Genomic DNA, 11,025 nt, shown 5'->3' with positions numbered 1-11,025 from the left:
TGGTCTAAAGGAACTGTTTATAGGATGTTTGGAAAATATGAACTGGTTAGGTGATCAAAGCAAGAGCAAGATGACATCTGTTCTGCTGGAGTTTTATGTAACTTTCATCAAAGGGGAAGAAAATAGAGTAGCTTCTCTTTTGAACATTCCTACTGGATTTTGAGTCAGATTTTGAGCTGCTAGTTTGATTTTCCACAATTTATAAAGGTACCTCGTTGATCACTTCTGCACTGCCTTCTGAATGCTGAGTCCAAGGCAGTCAAGATACAACTGCACAGGACCGTTTAATGAGGATATGACTGGCTCATGGTCCCAGTGGCCCATGTGAGCAACTGGATTAGCAGAGGCTATGCCTCCTTTGCTAATACTTTTTCTTTTTTTCCTTCAGGCAGTCACCAGCTGCCTTCCAATGGGGATGTTTTGCCAGGAGGAAAAGCAAGTATAAAGTGAGATACTGAAAACACCGCCTGGAAACCTAGCCTCTAACAGTGGCCAGTGCCAGATAAATCAGAAGCAGCCTGAGGAAATCCAGAGTAGTGACTGATGAACTGATTCAGGGAGAAATTCTTTCTAATCCTTGTCAGAAATTGTCTCATACTTTGACACAAACAAATTTAGATCTGAAAATTTTATTCTGCCTGAAAACTGATGTTTTCACTGGTCACTTAAAAGGCCAGTCCTTTCTTCCCAGCTACCTAAGTAAATGGCATTTACATCAACAAGTTAATTATGCCTTGTGTCAAAAACATTACCTTTTAACTTCAGTGACTGTCCTATTTTATTAGCAAGGTAAACAGCAGCTCTCTATTTTCTCTCCTCCATGGCCTTTCATCATTTTGCACACATCTGCTAAGACCTTTTCTATCTGACCTCTTCTACAGAACCTCAGGCTTTCCAGTTTCTAAATATTTTTAGTCCTCTACAACTTGAAACCCTTCTCTGTTTTTTTTTTTTCAAGCAGATTAATCAGAACTGACTGTATTATTTCAAATGAAGATGACTGACCTATTGAATATTATTACTCTTTTTTATTGCTGTGTGCACTCCTTTTTGTAATCACTGCTGCCCAATGACAGGGATTTTCATTAAGCTGTGTTAGCAATGTTAAGATTTTTTTTTTCTTTGAACAGTTCATGTTGACATAGAAGTATCACATATGTACAGTACATGTTATTTCTTCCAATGAACTTTTATTGACATTAAATTTCCTCAGTCATCCCAGTGATCATTCATCCAGGTCACCCTGAACTTATTCTGGGAAGAAAAGTTCAAAAATATTTTTAAGAATAAAGAGAAAAATGGTTGGAATCCACACCTAAAGATACAGGGCTACGCCTTTTTATAATGCTTTGGTGTAATGATTTTCAGAGGTTAGTGATCAATTCTTTGAATAGATGCAGGTGAGTCACTACTTAAGCATTTAAAGCCTTCAAAAGTGCATACAAAAATACTCCAGCCAAAAAAGAGCGCTTGACCACAATATTTAGCATTGTTCAGGAATACAATAAATTATACAGCAACTTATCCTGCCAACATATCTTAAAAAGCTACACAAAGGACCTAGAACCAATATCTGAAATGCAATCTGTAGTTCTAAGATAAAGATTGAAAGCAAGGGGAAAACAAGTGCATTATTACAAACCTATGTTTTCAGTGCCCACTGCTTATAGGATTATAATGGATTTGACTGCCTTTGGTATTAGTAATTTCCCAGATGAATCTGTGGGTGGAACAAAAATGGGGAAATGAAAACTGAGAGGGTATTGTATGTTTAAAGTATCCACCTCCACTTACAATAATTTTTGATTCAAGCTGTGCTATGCCTCAATTTTCCCACTTGTAAAGTGGTTATAGTCAGAATATGCTTTTTCACTGCTACTGAACTGCCTCTCCCACTTCTTTGTCCCCCTGCGTTCCCCCGTTCATTTCCTCTTCTGAAGATGAGAGACAGCATTAGCAAAACTGCTTATCAAGTTTACTTGACTCTCTCCCAAGGGTCCCACTCCTATGTACTGTCACGCCAGAGGTTCTCTGTGTGCTGGGACACAGCACCCCTATACATATATCTACACCCCTCAATGATGGGCTAAACATGTTCCTTCACTGGCCACAGAGTTTTATCTCCCTGATGTCTGCCAAACTTCATAAACCTCACAATAGCAAGATCATTTTGTCATATATCTTTCATCTTTTCATATATATGAAATTATATGCTGTATCTCCCCAGGTATTCAAATATTATGAATTAGTGTTAAATGAATAATAGAGGCTATTGATGATATATGATGGAAGTAAACTTCCTTTCCCAGATCTTTAATTTTGTGAACATTTAATTTGAAACTCTTTAAATTGTAACTCATGAACCAATGTGAAAAAATGTGTAATGAGTAGATAAAGAGTATTTTATGCTGCTGGGATATGGCAGACTTTTAGTTCACCACATTAGAGAATGGTACGAAGATTTACATTTGAACAAAAACACCTCTCCCTCAAGACTGAACTACTCAGTTTCAAGCAGCAGAGATTATTTTACTCTTCTCTGTCAGATATCTTTATGGTATTTATGAGTGGAAACCTTTGGAGCACTGTTCTGCTTAGATTTCTAACCACCTTCAATAGCATCCTAGAATTAATTAGTATCCAACTTCTTAGCATAAATTCCCACTTCAGCATTCTGTATAATTGCAAGGCCATATCTTAATCTTTCAGCTAAATTGTTGTGTAGTTAGGTCACTGAAYGCACGCCCACAGTTAATTATTTTATGACATTGTTTTATTGTAATTAATCCTTTTGAGTCCTTTCAGGAATTAAAATTTTAATCTAGCACTTCCCCTTTTCCAGGTTTAAACTTTGAGAGTGAATTAGAAAGAAGAGCGTGTCAGCAGTAAAAGAAGTTGTAAATGTCATTAAATTCTAAACTTGACAAACATTGTAAGTGGTTTTAGCCAGAAAAGTCATCAAGGGTCTCTGGTTCCTTTCATTCCTTCCACACTGCTGTCATTAGCTAAAAATAGTTTTAGTGAAAAATTCATGGAAACTTATCTTGCAGTGCAGGAACATGTAGTAGACGTGAATCTCTTTGGCAATACCTACACTCAGGTTCCTTCTCTTTTAACCTGTATGTTAGAATTTCTGTTGAAGAGTGGTAGATCTTAAATCTAATAGAATTTGACTCAACTTCTATAAGGTTGGCGTACAAGAGTTAAGGCAAATTAGTTTAAAAACACACTGATTTCAGCTGTTGGAGTGCTACATATAAGGAGTTCATTCCTGTACTTTCCAATAGCTGTGGATTGTTGTTTTTAATTATAACCTTATTTTTGAATATTAGGATTTTTTTGTTTTCCTGTTTTTGAGAAGAATGTATTGTAATCCAGATATTTTCCCCCCAAATAATTGATCAATATTTTAACCATTCACTTACCTCATTTTAGTCTGATAATTCTCTCAAGAAAGGAAATGCAAAAATAGAAAGATGTGACAGGGACAGATTGCTTGCCTACCTGTTGAGGCAGGAAGCAGCATTAGCAGAAACCCGTGAAAGAACAGATGTGATGAAAACGCTGACAAAGAAGCAGAAAGACTGACAAATGCCTAAACAACCTCAGAGGTACTGCAGTGGCTGAGGATGCACTTCTGTGTTTCAGTCCAGGTGACTGGGCCCAGTGTCTAGTGTATTTACCCTGCTGCTCCACTGAAACTTGGCACTGATCAGTGTCTCTTGTGGGTTTTAGAAAGTGCTGAAGAGAGTTGGGCAGCCAGGATGCTTATCCGTATCGAGGGCTTCATATTTTGGGTGATTGTAGTGAACAGTTACTCAACCTGTAGTCCTGCAGCTATGGATGAACCATTAGAAATCTAAAGAAGTTCTATGAAATAATGGCAATTTTTGCATTTTTTAAACACACAAACATAGCCTTTTCCCAGAGTTGGCAACTCCCAAACATTTACTGGACCTTTTAAAATATTTGTAATTATAACAAAAATTGCAATATTGGAAAGTAATAAAACATTTCTACCTACTTAGTTTAGTTTAATTTAATTTTATTTCTTTTACCACTTCACCTACCAGTTGCTAAACAATAAGTACAAACTGTGCCATGGTATTTCTTGGAAATGTTAGATGGCTTTCCATAAGAAAAGCTGAGAAAAAAATACACTTCCACAAGTATAAGGCAGGATAAAAACTAAGAGTTTTCCAAACACTGAACAAAGTAGGTAAGGTGAAAAAAGACAAAATAAAAGGATGACTGTGGCATAAATGAGTGGTAACTTTCATTCATTTTTGGTAATGAGGGTTTAGTGAATGTGAAAGGAAAAAAAACACAAAATAAGTTAATGGACTGACTGTCATAATAGGGGGAGAGTTAAAAGAAAAAGGCTGAAAATTAATTATATGAGTAGAATGTGGTTAGCTGGCTTGAGCTTCTGGAAGTACAGATGTCTTGTCTGTGGGCACTGGTGGGCAGCTGGCCAACCCATTCCCTCAGGCCTCTTTATGTAGTAGATATCTACTGCAAAGGACATCCATTTCTGTGGCTAATGAATGGGATGCAAAGACTGAAGAGTTATGTTATCTTTAAGAGCCATGATTAAATAAACAAACAAAAAAATATCAATTTGAAAATGAAAAGTGAGAAACAGAAATTTCTTATACACCTGAGGGGTAAAGCAGCTCCTCATCCCTGTATTCTGGCTACCTCATGTCTATAAGTTGAGAAACATCTCCAGAAGTTTGTCGCCTGAGACAACTTCTTGGACCTAGTTCCATAGAGCAGAGACAAATTGAAGAGGGAGCTGTATCATTTGGAAGAGGGGAAAGAGAGAACATAACTAAAATAAATGAACTTCGTTCACACAATGTTGTCAGACAGGAAGTATCAAAGGACATTTCCTAGCTCAGAGAGAAATGAAAAAGAAATATGATTTCTGATGAGAGAGCCTGTGAGGTCTATCCTGAGCAACTCAGCTGCAGTATGCATGCAGGGTTTGGAAGCAAAATTAGTACTCTGTGGTGCGGCCTGAGCAGTCACTGAGCATTCAGGTTGTCCAGCCTTTACATTTAGGCAGAGCTGTGGCTTCCTGCAACTTTATGTATTATAAAAATTCTCAGAGACTGGGACATGTGGAAATGACTAAAACCAAAACCATAAAAAGATTCATGAAGAGCATCATTTTGCCTAAAAGATATGTCAGACCACACAAAGCCTGCTTGATGGCTTATTTATTTACATATCTGGTACTGTTACAATATGCTCATCTATCTCATCCCAATGAGCAGGAAGTTTCCTTCCTTGGAGATATTCAAAAGCCATCTGGACACAATCCTGGGCAATGTCCTCTAGATGACCCTGCTTGAGCAGGGGATTGGACTGGATGATCTCCAGAGGTCCCTTCCAACCTCCACCATTCTGTGATTCTGTGATATTCTCAAGATATTCTTGAGGTAACTTACCACAGAAGTTTAAGACAAACCACTCCCTCTCCTCTTTGAGTAACAACTTCTTCCTAATGCATGTACACACACTCCAGTTTTCAAATGCTGGGCTAAAAAAGGAATGAGCCATTCTGGATGATAAGTGATAATTAAAGTCCAAAATTATAAAGTCTTCACATTTAATCTCATTTAGTCACATTTAGACCTTCACAATGGTTTCTAGAGCCTGTGGGGCTTTGCTGGTCTCAACTGGATATGGGTATGGGAACAAAGGTAGTTTCTTGGGTACTAAGACAACTAGAACTTTAAAGATAAACCAGCACCTTAAAACTTGATGTGGACACTTGCAAACTCAGGGCAGGGAGCAGGTGCTGAAAGTCCTTCTTCCAGTTACCAAAAAAGCAGCACAGCATCTTGCAACAATTTCCACGTCTGGATGGACCTGAGGTATAGCCTCCACCGCTGCCCCCACCAAGTAATACATTGCTAATATAATATTAAAAATTGAAGTCTTTAGAAATAGCTACCCCAAATCTCTCTTGCAGGTCAGTCTTCAAATATTTTAGAAATATTCTGCTAATAACTAGATTCCTTTCAGAGGTAGTCTTCTTAGCAACTGGTTAATAAAAACAAAGCAGCGCAAGGAAGCATGTGTTAGGGCAGTGGATTACTGAACACACACAAGGACACATCAAAAGCATGGAGAGAACAAGCAAGGCCCCTGAAACGATTGTTCCTCTGCCACATCCGGCTGGCAGTAAAACTCTTTTAAAGGGTTTCAGTTCTGAGTGCCTTAATCATGGGATTTGTCTGGCAGCCTTTCAGAAGTGTTGCTGCAATTACCTTTTTTTCTTGTAAGCTAGGATTAGTTTAATACAAATGCAGGTAAGTTGCCACATGACTACACAGTATTTGTTTAGGATTTCATCCAGATTTCTGGGAAGAGAAAGACAGTATTATTTAATATACCTATTTGGATGGACACCTATAACTACCATAAAGGACAAAATAAATAGCATGGTAGTAGAATATCAATATTAAGTGTGCCTCTATTTGTTATGGAACAGGAAAGAAAAAAGAAGGAAAGAAGACAGAAGAAAGGAAAGAAAGAAGAAGGAAAGAAGAACCATACCCCATGTTTGTTTGGAAAATGTGACATGGGAGTTTGACACAGAAACAAAGTTTTTAGATGCTACCAATGACTATTTCAAGGAACAACTAGTTAGGGAGTATAGGAGTGGAGAAATAACCCTCCTCATGGTTCTGAGCAGCACATGGGACCTGTTTCGAAATGTTAGTGTTGAAGAGCTGCACTGGAACAGTGACCATAGCTTGCTTTGAGTTCCTATCTTTGCAGAAACAACAAAAGGTTTCCACAAAGCTCCCCACATCCACCAGATTTGTGCTCAACAGAAACAATACAAAATGAGGTAGCTTGTTAAACACAAAGCTGGATAAGAACGCTAAAAACAGTTAAGTTCTTGTGGGTGGCAATTACTGAAAAATACCATGTTGAAGATGCAGCAAATTTATACCACCAATCAAGAATAACTTGAGAAATGGTGAAAGGAAGCTGGCACAACTAGACCGCAGAGATAAGGCAAATTATTAGAAGAAAGAAGTCATCCTTTGAAAAACTGAAGTTGAGTCCAAATTAAAAAAAAAAAAAAAAAGGCAAACCAATCCATAGATCCATAGGTATGAGATAGCTGTCCAAAGAGTCTGTGGAAAAGACATAAGTGAATATGAAATCATCCCTCATGCATATCAGAAGCAGCAAGCCTGTCAGAGTCTGTAAGGCAAACGGTTGATAAGGGTATAAAAAGAGCACTCAGAGAAGATAAGGCCGTATCAGGGAGGCTAAATGAGTTCTTGGCATCTGTCTGCACTGTGGAAGAGGCAGGAGAGGTTCCCCTGCTGGAACCCTTCTTTGCAAGGTATGAATAGGAGGGATCTGCCTGAACAGTAACAAGGCATCAGGCACAACTGACACTCACCCCAAGCTCTAGAGGAACTCAGGGAGGAAACAGCTGAATCATGAACTCTGATGTGCAACATCTTAAAACCACCTTTGTGCCTGAGTTCGTAAATATGACATCAATTTTTAATGGTATGAGGGGAGATCTGGGGATCTACAGGCTGGCTAGTCTGGTGCCTGTACCAGACAAATTAGCAGAAACTATAATAAAGCATAGACTCGGTGGCCACAAGAATAAATAGGATTTTTTGGGGTATCAGCACAGCTTTTCTGTAGTGGGAGCACACCGGAGTTTTCTGAAGGCATTCATAAGCATGTAGATAAGAAGGCTGAAACGATTTACATGGTTTTCCAAAATACTTTTAACAAGATCTCTTGCCAAAGGCTTTTAAGGAAACTGAGCAACCATGAAATAAGAGGGAAGGTCCTTGCTTTGATAAATAATTGATTTAAAAATAGGAAAGAGAACAGGACTAAGCAGTCATTTCACACAATGAAGGGAGATCAACAAGGGTGTTCCATGGGGATTCTGAAACCACTGATGTTCAACCTATTCACAGATGACCAGAAAAGGGGGTGGGTACTGATAAAGGCTGATGATGACATTAAGTTATCTAAGGTAGTAAGACTGAGCACTGACTATGGAGATTTGCAGTAGGACCTTATAAGATGGACTGAGTAGGTAATAAAATGGCAGGTGAAACGTAATGTAGGTGAAGGAAAAGTGATGCACACAAAAACAATCTTAACTTCACTCACAAAATGATGGTCTCTGAGCTGATCATTATTACCAAGGAAATGGGATCTTGGGATTATGCTAGTTCTATGAAAATCTCAGGTCAGCACTCTACAGCAGAAAAAAGCAATAGAGAACAAAATGGAGAACACCATTATGTCATATAAATTCACAGTGCGCTTGCATTTTGAATACTGTGTCCCATCTCAAAAAGCATCTGGTAGAACCAAAGAGGATGAACAAGGATGATCAGAGATGTGGAAAAATGTCCATAGGAGAAATGACTTAACTAGGATTCTTCTGCTTGGAAAAGAGGCAAATGAGAGAAAGAGAGAAATCTAGGCAAGGTCCAAACGGCTGTAAAGAGGTTGCATTTTTCAGTATTTCACAAGTGTATCAAATGAAGTAAAGCTAGCAAATGGCAAGCTCAAAACAAAGAAAAGGAGGCAGTTCATCCCTTGTTTTTCATATGTGGAAATCCCTGCTGCAGGATGTTGCAGAGACTCAACATTTACATAACTTCAAGGGAAGACTAGACAAGTTCACAGAAGAGAAAGCATTTCCGGCTTGCTTAGCCCCTTGGCTGCAAAGGCTTAGAGGCTGGGAGAGTACTTGGAACACCTATCATATATGCTTGCCCTGTTCTTAGGGTCTTCCCTTGGCACTCTTTCTTTCTGGCCACTGCTGCAGACTGGATGTTGGACTAAATGGACCTTGGTCTGACCCAGTATGGCTGTTCTGTTCTGTTCTCCCCCATGCTATGGGTTCTGTGAGGCCTGTATTTTCCTCATCCATCTTTTTCCTATTCTTTGGACCTCCATTTTCTATGTCTTTACTGGGGACTGTAGTAGCACCCCCAAGTCTTCACCTTCTTCTATGCCAGGATTTATCATTATCTCCTTTTACAGTAGATGGGTGCACATCACAAACTCCATCTACTAAGAGTTCTGTGTCTTGTCCTGTTCTTTCACTTGCATAAGGGTCTCCCCCAGGTGGCTTCATGTGCTCCCACTAGAATGATGTGCTCTTAGGGCTTCTCTGTGTCCCTGACATCTTCTCACTAGCAGGCCTTCTCCTTCTCACCCCATTCAATGCATCAGGACCACCTTCTTGAAGCTATCACTTAGTTAAACAAATACAAGAGCTCCATTTGCCCCTGTTTTGCTTCTACGGACGAAACACTCACAAAAAGATCAGTGTCCCCATCTTTGGAACTACTGAAGAGTCCTCACTTTTTTATGCACACATACATCCCTAAAATTGAAACACTTCTTCCTTTAAGTGACTGTTACAGAAAACAAACTTTGTTGTTTTAAAACTCCAGTCCTTTTCTGCTGGATTATGTCACCAAAATTGTTGTGAATTTAAATAAAACATGTAGAGATGGGGGGAGCTAGAAAACAGATGTTGGTACTCAGACTTTCTAGGCAAAGGAGATGAACATTAAAATCACATAATAAGGAAAAACAGTTCAATTAATATACTGTGGAAATTTAGGTACTCATCTGGCAATGAGCTGTGTATGAATTTATGTGGAAAAAATGGTTAGCTAAATCAATTTGATATGTACACTATTCAAAACTTAAGTGGCACCCTTCTAGTACTTACTTAGATGGAACAAAATTTAACTAAAGGTTTTCAAACTTTTGTGTTAAATTTTGTGGCATGGAAGTAGGAACCAAGAAGTACCAAACAAAATGTTTTTGAAACAAACAGGTGCCATCACTTGTCAGGACTAACTTAGGTAAATGTTAGCTTGATGATTTTTAGCAATTAAATCAGGTAGAAATTTTGGTAACGGTTGCCTAACTCCCCCAGTATTCTGTCAGCTATTACATTCAAGTATATATATGAATTGCCCCAGTCTCAGCCAGAACAGTACTGAAATACTTTGGCTTACGGTTACCCCTTTCTCAGCAAATCTGTTGCATCGATCAGACTCGTCAGTCCAGAAAGGCTATTATATTATCAAAATAAAATAAAAACGGATGATGAAAGTGTCTGTTGGCCTGTCCTTCCTAATTTCTTCCTATGGGAGCAAAAGGATTTTATTCACCTCTCAGTCTCAGTGGTAACTACCCATACTTTAATGAATTATCCAGATGTCTATCCTCCACTAAGCGAGGGAAAAGAGATGGAGCTATCCCATTTTTTGAATTAAATAACTGTCCATCTAGACTGCAAGGGAAAGAATACCTTTTAAGAGGACAGGGGAAAAGACGTGCAATGTAGGACACATGAAAGAGACCTGTTACATTGGATCTGTTATGCACGGAGAAAGAGAATTTTGGTACGCACCTGGAATAGACGGGGAGGCTAGGGAGGGGAAAACAATGCTCTAGCAATAACCAGCTACTTTTGCTGTCCTCATTCATTCCTCCTTCAAGACATTCTTGTGCAAACATTCCTATGCATCCGCCAGCATTTACTGCTTCTCCATAGGCGCACGCCCATCTTTGCACTTATTTAGCTGAGCCGTATTTATCCCTTCTACATCTGGACAGCTTTATGAGCAGCTGGGTGGTGGACAGCAAGGGTCAGGTGCCCGACAGCGAGGGGCAAGTGGGACTGGAGGCTTCTGCGCCGCGCTTGGAGAGGAAGGGACCAGGCGGGCAGGCCTGGCACACGGAGCATCCAGGGCGGCGAAGCCCTGCTGCCCGGGGCGGCTACGCAAGCCGGGCGCTGCGCTGCCTTCCCCGGGCTTCGCAGGCTGCTGCGGGGCCCTGCGGCCTGCGGGCCCCGCGGCCGCATCGCCTCCGGCCCCGGCAATGCCCCGCTGGCCGGGGATCCCATCAGCCGGGACGGGGGCGCGGGCGGCCACGTGCCCGGGCTGCGCCTCCTACAGCGACACCTCCCGGGGCGGGCAGCGCTCC

Source organism: Apteryx rowi, unplaced genomic scaffold, assembly GCF_003343035.1.
Source record: "Apteryx rowi isolate R43461 unplaced genomic scaffold, aptRow1 scaffold_135, whole genome shotgun sequence".
NCBI classification, from domain to species: Eukaryota; Metazoa; Chordata; class Aves; order Apterygiformes; family Apterygidae; genus Apteryx; species Apteryx rowi.
The sequence above is the reverse complement of the archived record's forward strand: the minus strand, read 5'-3'. Positions refer to the sequence as shown.